Genomic DNA, 14,921 nt, shown 5'->3' with positions numbered 1-14,921 from the left:
AAATGTATACCTTATCTTATATTTTTGAGGTAGCTTTGTTATTCACCAAATTATTTTTATGTGCTATAATCCTATTCAAAATAACTTTCTATGAAGATAAAATAGCAAAGTACAGATCAACATCAATTTCATTTAAGTATTACTTTAATTAAACACATACTTATTTGTAGAATATGATTCAAAATTGTTTTGGTATTACAAACTTTTAGTAATAGCTAACTCTAATGGTTAACTATCAGTGGTCCTGTAAAAAAACATGCACACATTTCTGAATTGCAACAGAACTTTGAATTCTAATTCAATTGGTTATACTATATAGATCCAGGCTGAGTTATTATAGTAATATTATATGAATATGGTCACCAGTATTTCATTTTAAAACACAACAATGTATCTTTGTCCCTATTGGAATTAGAATTGTGGAAGCTAGCTGTTTCTATACATAGTAAAGATTGGAAAACACTGGTCAAAGGAATACTTTTCTTGGAAAGTCTATGGAAATTTCACAGTGTTGATGTGTGTCTACCATGGGGATGAAGAAAGACATTTTGACTTAAAGACAACTAAGGTTTAAAAACACACAGTACATTTATCTGCATATTCTGTTGTCACTTGTTAACTGAATAAGTTGAATGCCTATAGAGGAGACAACCAAAACATTTCAACTGAGAAAACATTGGAATACAGTATTCAATCATCATCCAATTAATCTAACCCAGTTGTTGCCTCAACAGCTAGATTGATGAGGTGTTTTCCTGAAGTCTTCATGAAAATTCACATAAACCTATCCTCTTAAAGTCATGATTTTCCCAGGAAGCTATATAAGAACCACGGCTATTGTATTAAGGATAACATAAATTGAAGCTGTTTTGTCTGGATTTCTAAAATATATCAATAAAAATGTTAAGTCAAAAATATGTAAGTTAAAAAATAAGCACACTTCAATAATATAAGTAAATAAATCACATTGATTTGAACACTACAACTTATATACTTTTTGTCATCTGGGGGAAGTAACACTTAAAATTAGTGACATAGATGAATCTTTTGAGCTTAAATTATGCCACTATATCCTTATGGTTTAAAATCACCTGAGGAAGTTTACCTAGGTGATCTGAAGATCTCATGGATGGTCAGAAAGGTGAAGGTGTGAAGCGTATCTCTAACCATTTGCTAATCATATGAGTTGAGCAAATAACTTAAATGAACCTCAGTTTATCATCTGTAAAATTGAGATAATTCCCACCTTGTTGATGCATTATGATAATTACCAGTAATACATAGTCACTGGAATATGGATTGTCAAATGTTAAAATCTATTAATAAAGAAAAGTTTATACTATAAAATATATTTCATTTATTTTTTTGTTATTGTTTTATGTTTTTTGGCCACGAGGCACGTGGGATCTTTGCTCCCTGACCAGGGATCAAGCCTGCCCCCTTTGCATTAGAAGGTGAAATCATAACAACTGGACCACCAAGGAAGTCCTATATTTTAGTTATTGTAAACTGATTTTTATAAATGAAATTCAGTATTTTATTTTCTCCTTTTTTATCTTCTTTTCTATTACATAGCTTACTTTTACTTTTCTGACCAGTTTATTTCCAGATACTTCTTCAAAATCGGAGGCATCAACATTCCCCTTTTACAGAGTACCTTTATCTTGCTCTTTAGATTCCATTTTTCCTATGTTATATTCACTTTTCTTTCTGTTTCTTATCTCTTCTATTTTTCTCATAACTTTGGCCAACTGGAAAGGCAGGTTGGTGTGGCATATTCAAAGTCTGGCACCTGTTATGCTACTTCTTCCCTCATCCTTCCTTTGGGCAGCTGCTATCTCTCCTCTCTCAGAATTTTATTGCATGATATCTAACATGTACCATCTCTTCTATTTCCCAACTGTATTTTTAAAACTCATCATCTTTAAATCTAGCATTAAACCCCTTCATTGGAAAGATATACACTCTTTCATATCCTGCCATATTTTACTAGTCATATTCCAAATGAAATTTCAGTTTTACTCAACTATTGAGCAAAATTTTAACAATAGTAGCAATAATCATATTATCATCATTTTCATAAAATTATAATCATAGTATACATCTTTGCCATACTTACTATGTATCAGTCACTAATCTAAGCATTTAGCTTTCATTTGTGAAAGAACACTGATTGACCCAGACATCCGTCCCCAGAACTACCACATTTCAGCCTCAAAACCTTTAATAACACTATGCTCTAGGCGACCACTACCAATGGCTCAGCAATAGTATGCAGGCTTTGGGCTCCCCTCTCCTCTAAAAATTTAAGCCTGTTTGCTCTATTTCAATGGTTCATCACAATATTGAGCTTTCACTAATTTTATATAAGAAATATCAGGTAGAAACAATAGATTCATCTTCAATTATAGAAAAAAAGGGAATCCAAACCAAGATTAAAGCAGAAGAGGTTTGTATTTGGCAGTTAACATGGATTTTGTGATGAGAGAGAAAAGAGTCATGACTCTCATATTGTTCCTTAGTATTTAAAAATCACTATGCCATGATATACTAAACCAAACAATAAGTCTCACCCTTAGCTTTGAAAACAGATTCATTTTCAATCCATTTTCTACTGGGGAAGTAAGAAACATAAATAAATAAAACATGGGGTATAGTTCTCTTTTTTGTTTTGTTTTTAATTTACAGACACTCTTTTGATATCCACCTAGAGCCTAGGAGCAAGCTGTGTTACAATTGTGTGCCTCAAAGAAGCAAACTAACAAACAGAAGAAGCCATATGTAAGAGGTTTTTCTAAGAGGAGGAGAAAAACACAATTTTCTAAAAGTCAAAGAGTCTTAGCTGCTGTGGAAGGCTTTAATACAGAGAACAGAGTTCCAAGACTGTACTTTCTTATTCTTTGAAAACTTACATAAGAGACTTTACTCTGCTTTTTCTTGCACAAAAGATGCCTTGAAATATTTGTAGGTAATCCCTAGAGATGTATTTTGGATACTGTATGTGTAAGTAGTTTTTTGGAACTTTAAGTTAGTGTGTTAATATAAATAACCTAGCCTATAGTATATGGTTTAATACTTTTAGTGATAGGTAATTCAGTATGGTGTAGTATGGAATACCGATAATAGACATTGAGAGAAATTATTAATTTCTGAAAAAAATTACTACATTACTAATTATTAATTACTGAAAATTAATTACTAATTATTAATTACTGGAAAAGCTTTACTACATTATTTAATGGATACAAGATCTATTACCATTTTGGGGGGAAAATAAAGTAAAAGTAGAAGAATAATTTTACTACTGCAATTGGTCATCATTTTAGGGACTTTCTAGAGTGAGGTAGAATCTGCTTCTTCTAGATATTTTGATTTAAATGATGTTGGGTTTAATTTAGCAGTATGGACTACAGTACAAAAACATGCACAATAATTTTTATGCAAATAATACATTTATATATAATATGGGTATATAATATACATTTTCATATATGATACATAATACATAATTATAAGTAATCAATCCATATTGTATGTAATATATAGGATTTGTGTATATATAATATATGCATAATATACAATTCGAATCTTATAATGCTCATTGGTAGTCAGTTGAAGTTTCCAACTACTTCTGTTAATTCAGGTCATAAGGTTGACAGATATTTTGAAGCATGTCTTAAAAATGATTTTGACAGCTAGAAACTTGCACATTGGATAGTTTGCCTGCTCTGAGATCAATTATTTTGAAAGTAAGCAAGGGGAGGAGGACATTTATTAAGCATCCTTCTATGCTAGATTAGCCCTTATTGTAGTGGTGGAGACATTGATTTCAGTAAAAAATGCCACCCCCAAAATAAAAATTATCTCTGAAACTCTAAGCAATCTGTGGTTTCTTACCTTTAAGGATTTAGCTTGTTTAATCCTTAACTTTTATATACAGATATAAAAGTTGAAATCACACCACTCTGCTATGGATTTTTCTTACCTGTGCTCACTTATTAAAGAACACAGTGTTCTACCTAGTCCACATGACTGTCAACACCATTAGCTAATGAGGTTTTACATTTAAAAATGTATGAAAACACAAAATAAACATTGAAATAGGTAGATTTTGAGGATGCGATGGAGGACAAAAAATTATGATGTGGCATCCCCAAACTCACAATCTGGTGGAGAGACAGAGAAGGACAGGCAATTTCCATACAGTATGGTAAGTGGTAGGTAGATATATGAAGCCTGTCCTACATGACAAAGTGATTGAATGAGGGTTCTAATTTTAACAGAGAAAAGAAAAGGTTTACCAAAGAAAAGACAAGTAATTGTGTTGGTATGTTAAGTGGAAGAAGAGAAAGTATGAGAATTATAAATAGAGGGAACAATAGGAGCAAAGGTTTTGTAGAACAAAGCAAACCAGTGGATCCGGTACTGTTAAAGTGTAGTGTGCACATAGTTTGAGAGGAGGTGTAGGTGACTAGTGAAGGATGACGCAGACAGGTGAGCATAGAGAAGATCTTGACAGGCTCAGGCAGAGGACCATGAGGAAAGATTAAAAGGATTTTTAATAGGTAGTATTATAATCAGTTTGGTATTTAGAAAAGTCATTCTTACTGCATAGTGCAGAAATAATTAGAAAGCTTGAGTCGGGGGATATTTTGGTAATACAAACAGGGTATGTTAATAGTATTAATTAAGATAATGATAGTTAGATGGTCAAAAGTAAGTGGATTCTAAACTATTCAGACCACTGATGATAGAATTTGGTGATTCCTTGGCTATGGGCTGATATGGGAGAACGAGAGATAAAGGGGGCCATAATGGTGGTTTAGGAAATAGGATGAATTGTAATGGTGCCTCTCACTAAGAGGAGATGTTCTGAAGAGACAGGACAGATAATTAATTCAAATTGTAAGTTTTGAGTTTGAGATGCCAATGGCTCATTCAAGGAAAAAGAGCAAGAGAATGTTGAATATATGTGCATTGATGTGAAAATCTGCTGAGAGATCAAGGCCAGATTTTTTTTTTTTTTTCCCTAGAGGAAGTCCCTAAAACAGGAATAGAATTGAAGCCAAAGTTTCTAATTTCCTGATTACTTAGGATTAGGTAAATGACCATAACCAGGTATGAATCAAATAATAGCATTTAATCTGATTTATATTCTTTCATATTTGCTGCTTTCCTTCCCAGTATGAGTTTGTGTAAGTTCGTTGCTGTATTTTCCCAAGGCTGTGCTCACATGCTTGTTATAAGTTCATTATAGGTATATATTCTTTCAACTCTATTGCATATTGCTCCCTTTAAATATACTGTTCAAAAAGCTATTTGTTGAATAATAAATACACAATAAACAGGTATGACTTTTCTCAGTGTTACCACACAGTTTCTACTATCAGTCTCTCTAACCTTGTTCTGAATATCTTCTAAATATGCTCATTGGATCATTGTTTTTGCACAAAGTTGACTTTTTAAATCTCATTACCTTTTAATGGAAATAATATCTTTTGGGGGGGGAACTCAGCTTTCAACAAATCCCCAGATTCACATTATAAAACCTTTCAATATATTCTCTGCAAACTGTAGCTCAGAAAATTACAATTAATCAATTTACCTTTCGTATCACATAGGCAGCATTTTGATGCCGGTAACTGCAGATTAGAGTAGTGGGAAGATTAAGGAACCGAGGGGACCTTTTGTTGAGTGATGACTCTTACTAGTGCCCTTCAGCTGGCTATTAAATGGACAACATTACCTCCTAAAGGTTTACTTTCTAACCAAAATAATAGAAAAACAAACTCTTGACTTTCCATCCTAATAAGGCTATTGTAAAGATTAAAATAAAATACAATTATATTTATGAAAGCACTTGTATTCTACAAATATAATTAAATATAAAAAAGTGCTATTACAGTGTTGGTTTCGCTTTTGTTTTTGTGAATTTATGATTCGTTAGTTTGATTTGTTTAATGAAGTTGGAAGCCTTTCTCACTATTAAATTACATTGACTGTAACTAAATTTATTTTGAAAACATTTTATTTCCCACTCTGCCTACCATTTTCTCTATCTCAGGCAACTTGATCAGGATTTGAGCTATTTTTTTTCCATTGAGTTTCTTTTATTGACCTGATAGAATTTTTATTTTTATTTTATTTATTTTTTTTTTGCGGTACGCTGGTCTCTCACTGCTGTGGCCTCTCCCGTTCCGGACTGGGGCACGAACCCGTGCCCCCTGCATCGGCAGGCGGACTCTCAACCACTGCGCCACCAGGGAAGCCCCTGGACTGATAGACTTTTGATTGGAGACCAGTCCTTTGCTTCTCCGTTGTAATATGTGAGAGCTTTTGAGATTTCAGAAAGACGTGCCAACGAAATATTTTCAGAAGGCTGAATTAATATTGTAAAGATTCTGAAGAGTTTTGCTTACTTGTAAAAGCATTTCTTTAAATATACATTTTTTCAGTATTGATTCCTAGTGCTATAGAATCAAGTTACTGAGGAGGTAAAACAATGAAGCTAGTAAGTTATATAAGCTAACCTTAGAAAATAAATTGCTACTAGCTTGTAAGCAAAATAGTTATATGTTTTTGACTCATAAAATGATGCAAGTTATTTAACTTTAAAATATTCTTCATAGATAAACACTCATTATCACATTTAATAGTTTGTAATATCTTATAATTGTTAGAATGCCGTGCTGGTTATTGAAAATGCACGGAGCACACATAGAAATACCGGCATGCCTCTGATTGCAAAGCTGTTTTCTCAGACACAAACTTCCTTTGTAATTATTCTTTCCGTGCTCATTTCTACAGGTACTGCACTGTACAATACATCATGTTAAAGGTCTAGTCATTACCTTGATGCATGAGCTTCATTTTACTGGTTAGAAAGGCATGGCTGTTATAGCAATTTTAATCAAATACATAATTTAAGCAAGTATGTAAGAACATTTTTTTCTACACATTAATGTCCTTCCACGATGTTGCTTCTGTGTAGTTTAGCTAATAAAACAATCAGAAATGAACAAAAACATGGCAGACTGCTTGATTAGAAGGATAAAATTAATTGGGAAGTACAGTCAAGTTTATATTTTTATATCACTAAAATGAATATGGAACATATAAAAGGTACAGAGATTGTAGAGTGAACTAAAAAGAGAATCAAGGACTTTTATCCTATTCCAAATACTACCTTAATCTGGGTAGGTGAGCTTTGTATGCCACCAGTCTGAATTTCCTCAGGTCAAAATGAGGAATTAGATTCCCAGATTTCAAAAGCCATTCAGTTAAAAAAATCATATGTTATGTGTATACATATATATGTATATATACACACATATATACTTTATGTACATGAATATATATTTTATAGCCTTTTATATAAAATACAGAAAATTATAAGACATATATTATTTCTAAGGCTAATGATGCACCTAGGTACCCCTCTGACATCAGTAAGATTAAGAACAATTGTAGGTACCTACGTCTCAATCATGATATCTAACCACGGCAACATATTTTCTAGTTCCTTTACTTATTTTGCACTAGCAATGAAAATCTAATGATGCTGATTATAGCAAGCTCATAGAATTACTAAACTCTTGATGTAAATGGTGAATTACCATCCTGTTTCTTGGTCTTCACGTGGCCATGTGGACAGTAATTCTATTAAGGTAGTGTCATTTACGGTTGAGGTTACTCTGCAATCTTTTATTGGTGATATCGTTGTTCTAGTCCTATATACTATGGTTTGTACCTTGGTCACATGCCTGTTGGAGCTCTTATAGGGATTGTGGTTGCCTAAAAATTCTTTGTGTAGAACACACTGGAATGACTACAAACTGAATGAATTCCTTGATTATCTGTTCAGTCCATTATTACATGTTGAACTGATCAAAGAAAGAAGTGAAGTGTCTTTCTAGGGACTGCATTGAATAATTAATTCTCTGGAAAGGACTCCTTGGTTCCAAAAGCTAGCTTTATTACCTAAGAATTGTGTGACCATGGTGGTGTTCTTTAAACTGTCAAGGCTTCATGTGCCCACATGTGAAGTGAATATCCCATGTGTCAGCTTTCTAGCATTGCCATAATGAATCACCACAAACCAGTGGCTTAAAAGCATTCACTCACAGCGCTAGAGGCCATAAGTCTGAAGTCTAGGTGTCAGCAAGGTTGTTTCCTTCTGGAGAGTCTTGTGAGCAGACCTGTTCCATGGCTGTCTTGCCTTTGGCAGTGGATCCATTGCTCTCAGCATCTTTGTAGTCATTCCTTCTTTATTTGAAGGTTAGCACGTGTTTTCAGCCTAGTAACTGTCTCAGTCCATTTCCTCACTGTAGAATCCTAGACTGACAACCTGCCTTCATTCTATTCCATCTCTTTCCCTTTCAGTCAAAGTTGGTGGTTTTTCTGCTGTATAGCATTCTCAAAAATTTGGGGTCTCCTTTGTATGTTGAGAGGAACTATATCATGAGAAAGGGGACTGTTCAAAATCCTTCCTAAATAACCCTGTTTGTATTCCTGGCTTCTACTAAGATGGTTGATTGGATCCATGAATCACACACCCAATCTCTTCAAAAAAGGTTACCGAGCCACACCATTTACCCTATCTCCAGAGCATCCTTTACAACAGTGATTTCCTAATTTTAGCATCCTTTGCAATCTGGATAGGCTAAGTATCTTCCAAAGCAAGTGCTGGTTCCTTCTCGCTAGCACTTCCTTCCTCAATTTATGTCTTTCCTTTCACATTTTATCAATACTATAAGCAGTAAGAGAAACAAGGCTTCATCTTCAGCACTTTCCTTAGAAATCTCTCAGATTAATATCCAATCTCACCACTTATATCCGACCACAGAACACTCAACAGTAGAAAATAATTCTGCTCAATTTTCTGAAACTTTATAACAAGGATCACCTTTCCTCCAATTTACAATATCATGTTCCTCATTTCATTTCGTTACTCGCCAGAAGCAACTTTAATGGTCATATTTCTACCAACATCCATTCATGACAATCTGTGTTCTCTAAGATGATAGAAACTTTCTCAACAGTGCTCTTCACTTCCTTCTGAGTTCTCACCAGACTAGTCTTTAACATCCATGTTTCTACCAGCCGTTTTTTCAAGACAAATCATGGCTTTTTTAATGGTGTGTCTCCAAATTCCACCAGCCTCCATCTATTACCCAAAAGCAGTGCCACTTCTGCATTTTTAAATGTTTTAGGTATTGGTTACAGCAGCATCCTACTTTCTGGTAGCAAAATCCATTGATATATTAGTTTCCTAGGGCTTCCATAACAAATTGCCACAAATTCAATGCCTTAAAACAACAGAAATTTGTTTTCTCGATGTCCTTGAAGTCAGAAGTTGAAAATCAAAGAATGTGAAAAGGAATGAATACATGTGTATGTATAACTGAGTCACTTTGTGTACCCCTGAATCTAACACAACACTGTTAATTACCTATACCCCAATATAAAATAAAAAGTTAAAAAAAAAGAAAATCAATTATTTGCAGGATTGGCAACATTGGTTCTTTCTGGAGGCTCTGAGGTAGAATCTGTTCCATGCTTCTCCCTAGCTTCTGCTGGCTGAGGCAACCCTGACATTCCTTGGCTTATAGACCCACTGTTCTAATATCACCCTCCATCTTCACATGTTCGTTTTTGTGTCTCTACCGGCCTTCCCCTCTGTGTGTCTCTAGCATCTTCTAATCTTCTGTCTCTTATGAGAAAACTATCACTGGATATAGGGTCTATCCCAATCTAGGATGATCTCAACTTAAGATCCTTATTTTAATTAGATCTCAAAGACACTTTTTCCAAATAAGGTCACCCTCACATATTCTGGGAGATAAGAGTTGGACACAAATTTTAGGGATTCAACCCACTACACACTATTATTACTTACTTTATGTGATAGTTTGAAAATTGATTGAAATATTATAGTATTTGGCATACAATATAACTCAATAAATGGTGTCTGTAATTAGTGTTTATTACTGGTTTCATTTAGTACTATCATAGCCTTATAGCTATCAAAAAAAATGTAATAAAAATATTATGAAACCACTACAAAATATAATTCACTTGTGTTATGCAGTAACAAAATGCATGCTGCAAAACATAAATGCTCAATTTAGAGAGAAAAGATAATTAGTGAAAGATGACTTTTTTATGGTGAGTGAAAATGCTTATAGAAATAAAAAGTAAGTTCCATAAGCTTTAGTGAATTGGGGAAAAATGTTACTGTGGTGGGGAGCTCTGAGTTTTAGATCTTAGGTGGCAAGTACAGATGTGATTATAAGTTTCAAATTATAGCTGTGCTATTGAGTAGATTTCATGCACAGGAGAAAAGTTCCAGTGGTGTCCAGAAAAATGAGAAAAGGATAAAACAGTTGTCTGACATTCTGTCTACTTAGTAGCTTACTTGCCAGATCTCTTAGTTATGATTAGGCTTGACTAGAAATAACGAGGATTACAGATAACAGTAGCTTTAGCAAATAGAGCTTTATTTTTTTTCATGGAGGAATTGAGATGTACAGAAATTTAGTGTAGTATGGTCCTTTGGTCCACAAAGCACACAATTCATTACTTTTATCTTGTCCCACCTTATACAGCCTCCATCCCCAAGGTCAGCTCACTCCCCTGTTGGCCAACCCACCACAGCCATCTCATTTGCATTCCAGTCATCAAGAGGGAACAGGTCAAAGAAGAAAGGACAAAAGTGGCATGCTAACTGTCATTTAGAGAATGTTCCTGGAAGCTGAATATACCTCTACTTACTTCCCAATGGTCAGAACGTTTTTGCACAGCTATTGCCGACTTAAAAAAAAAAAAAAAAGCACAACATGAGAGTTGTGAGTTAAGTTTTATCTGGGGCAAAATGAGGACTATAGCCCGGGAGACAGCATCTCAGATAGCTCTGAGAAACTGCTCCAAAGAGGGGAGAAGGTCATTATATATGTGATTTTGGTGAACGGGGAGTACATGCAATCAAGCAAGTATTATTTGCAAGTATTATTTGCAGAAGTATTATTTGCAGACCAGGTTTCTGCTGGTCTCATGAAGGTTACTGCTAGTCATGAGAAGCAGACGTCACCATGAAAGATTTTAGTGCTTTTCTGTATATGAGGAGATATAAGAATTGGGCTCATAAAATCTCCTGAAAATTTCTAACTATCTGAAGCCCTGCTCTCTCAGTTTTTCCCAGGGCACAGAGGGCCACATTCCTGTTCTCCACCCTGAACTCCTTTCAGGGGGTGTTGAAAGTCAGCAGCGGCAACAGCTCATGACTTAACCCTTGTAGAGGTAGACGGCAAGTGCCAAAGGAAAGTGCCAATTTGTAGTTGGCGCTGTACCAACAAGGCTAAAAATATACTACACAGACAGCAAAATATCTGACAGTCTAATGATATAAAAGGAGGGAAGGAAATATATTGTTTGTTCTAAAAGCTGTCTTAACTACATAATTATGCCATTCATTTTTGTATTGTGTACATTCAGTCTCTTTCCTAGGGGAAAGAAAATATCCTAGTCACAACTGGTTAATTCATTCAACTCAATATCGAAGATTCTATGTGATACATTGTCCTCTTGATCAGATCCAGATATAGCTTTTTGTTGTATTGTGATTTCTGTAAACAATGGCCTCCAGTAATCTTTAAAAACGTACAGTAAAAAACAACAACAGATTGAATTTAACTTGCCAGGCAAGGAGACATACCAGTGGAAACAATTCAGTAAGGGCAAATTAGAGATGCCTAACTGCTAGAAAGGGTGAAAAGTACGTTATGTTATTTCTCCTAGTTATGCTAATGATATTGAAAAGTTGTTCTCTGGTTAGGAAGGAATAAGTCTAGGGATCTGCATACAAATGATTCAAACAAGAGCTGTTATTCATTGGCCAGTCCAATTCGGTTCTGACATAGTGAGGTCAATCAAAGATCATTGTGTTGTTTGTTTTTTTTTTTGCGGTACGCGGGCCTCTCACTGTTGTGGCCTCTCCCGTTGCAGAGCACAGGCTCCGGACGCGCAGGCTCAGCGGCCATGGCTCACGGGCCCAGCCGCTCTGCGGCATGTGGGATCCTCCCGGACCGGGGCAGGAACCCATGTCCCCTGCATCGGCAGGCAGACTCTCAACCAGTGCGCCTCCAGGGAAGCCCTCATTGTGTTTTTAATAGCGTTTGCTGGTTATGATGGTTGTGATAAAACACAGCAGTCAGTTTTAACATTTTCTATTCAAGAGTTGCTCTAGGTAGAAAAATGTACTTTATACCTGTAAATTAAAATTCAAGTTCTAACACATTCGATATGCAATTGTACTGAGATAATGAGTAACCCATTTCACAACCCGCATTCAGGGAAAAAGGAAGAATGGGAAACACAAGGCAGTCATTAGTCGGGGAAGAAATTGAAGACTCCTTGCACTGGCAGTACAGTTAATTCCTGTTAGACCATCTGTTAGTGGCTGGATTTGTTCTCTGGCATGAGTTACTTTTTCATCTTCCTCTACGTCCTCTGGATCCTTCTTTCTGGAAGGTTTAGTTTTGCCCATTATACTCTCTGTCCACATGTGAAGTTGGCAGTAAAAGAGGTGTCCGTTTTAGAGGCTGAATGGCTTTAAAATGACAATTATATTGATGTAGGTTTGTTGGTCTAGAAGGGTTGCAGACTAGGTTTGCGATATTTTTTGTTTGTTTTATTTTTTGCAATACAATTCTCAAAAACGACAAAAAAATACTTAGAACACTTCTTACACCTTTGCTGTTTGTGATAATCATTTGACCATATGTATATACCTAGTATGTCTGAAACTGTGAAGAGTTTATGTTACCCTATTTGAACCATTAAATAGAGAGATAGCAGATATATAGATATAGATATAGAGATTGGAAAATGGATAAAGAGATTGATAAATACACACACAAACACACACATGTTAGCAGAAACACCAGATACTGATCAGAGTCAAAAGAAACAAAGACTAGGTAAAAAAAAAAAAAAAAAAAAAAAAAGCCTATTTTACTTACTCACAGAATACCTAGTACTGTTGCTGTTTCCCTCATGGGGCTATGTAATGAGAGGCAAATGTTCCGTGAACATACAGAGTAGTCTGCACCACAGGAGAGGGACTCCAAAATCATGAATCTTGAAGCTTATATAGGTGTAGACACATCTCCTCCTCCCCTCTGAAGTTAAGAGAAAGAGCTTATCTTTTGTTCTGGAATGTAAATAGATCTCCTCCTGGGGGAGAAGGAGAAATTCTCCAACCAGGAATGTAAACCTTGGCTCCCAGAGAGATAAGAAAGGCTTGATTAGCCCTTGAACAGGAACAGGTGTCTCTGGTGAAAGGAGTAAAAAAGGCTCCATATATCTACCACCTGTAGAATGCAAAGAGCAGATGGTACTGGGGGAAAAGAAAAGGAGACGTTCTTTGTCATTATAACATGCAAATTTCTGTTGCTTGGGAGGTCTAGACCAAGCAGAAACACCAAGAAATCCACAAAGGGTTGCCTTGCAACACCAATCACCTTACTAGATAAAATTTTTAAGTCTGAAAACTTACATGATTTGGGTTCTATTCACAACCCCTTCTTTTCTAGTTTTGTGATTGATATCTAGAAATAATTTAAAAGGTGAGGGGTGGAGTGTGGTGTGAAACAGCAATCCAAATCAGATGTTTTACCCAGGCTGGTTTCCGTTGTTTGGCTGAGAAGTCATAGTGGCAGGCACTGGAAAAAGACCTGAGTCACAGCCTGATCTTTTGCTAAGGCTTTACCTTGGGAGCTGGTGCTTAGGTCTGCTTGACTATAAGATGAAGCAGCAGCTGACTTTTCAACCCAGCAATGTGCCGCATTACTGAGCTGCTGTTAATAAATACGTATACGCTGCTTTACAGAACACCTTCCTTAACGTCGTTGGGTTGCTATTTATCCCTCTCATCTCTCTTAGCAGCTTTCTCTACATGCTAAGTTGTTCTCTTTCTTATCAGACTTTCCTAATAGTGGCAAGAATAGTTAATACACAATATGTTTTGATTATCTCTGTATTCGTTTGCCAGGGCTGCCATAACATCATACCACAGCCTGAGTGGCTTAAACAGCAGGAGTTTATTTCCTCACAATTCTAGATACTGAAAGTCCAAGATCAAGGTGTCAGCAGGGCTGATTCCTTCTGAGACATTCTTCCTTCCCTTAGAGATGGCAATCTTCTCTCTGTGTCTTCACATGGTCATCCCTCTCTTTGGGTCTGTCTCCTAATCTCCTATTAGAAGGACCGAGTCATTGGATGCGGTGCTACCCTAATGATCTCATTTTAAATTAATTACCCATTTAAGTACTTTATCTGCAAATACATTTATATTCTTAGGTACTGGATTAGTACTTCAACATATGAATTTTGGAGAAACATATTTCAGCCCGTAGCAATTTCTTATAACTTCTTATTATACAACCCACCTGTACCTGATCTGCCTTATGAGGGAAACAGGGAATTTTTACCATATTTTGCTACTACATTGTAAGTCCACGTGAGTCCTTGCCATCTGCTGCTGGACAACTTTCATTAAGCCAATGACACATGATCTGTTACTTCCAGCAACCCAGTTCCAAGTTAAAAAAAAAAACAAAACTGTGTCAGTTGGGTTTAGTTTCATATGTGAATGGCAAAGATATCCTTTTAAACTGGTGTAGATACGATACACAAGTCTCACTTAAATGGTCTAAAGTAGGCGGGGCAGGCTTGTAAACTGGCTCAGCTCCTTGTTTCCCAAGGGACACCAGGTCCTTTCAATCCTGTTGCTCCTGTACTGGTGGTTCTACTTCTAAGGTTGACATCATGTCTGCCTTGCAACCACTGGGAAAGGATGAGGGGGTGAAAGGAGCTTCGCATTTACCTTTTCAGAGAATACTTGTGGAATTCGCCACATGATA

Source organism: Delphinapterus leucas, chromosome 3 (genome assembly GCF_059928025.1).
Source record: "Delphinapterus leucas isolate spDelLeu-1000000601 "Yukka" chromosome 3, BTC_Dleu_Yukka2, whole genome shotgun sequence".
Lineage (NCBI taxonomy): Eukaryota > Metazoa > Chordata > Mammalia > Artiodactyla > Monodontidae > Delphinapterus > Delphinapterus leucas.
The sequence above is the reverse complement of the archived record's forward strand: the minus strand, read 5'-3'. Positions refer to the sequence as shown.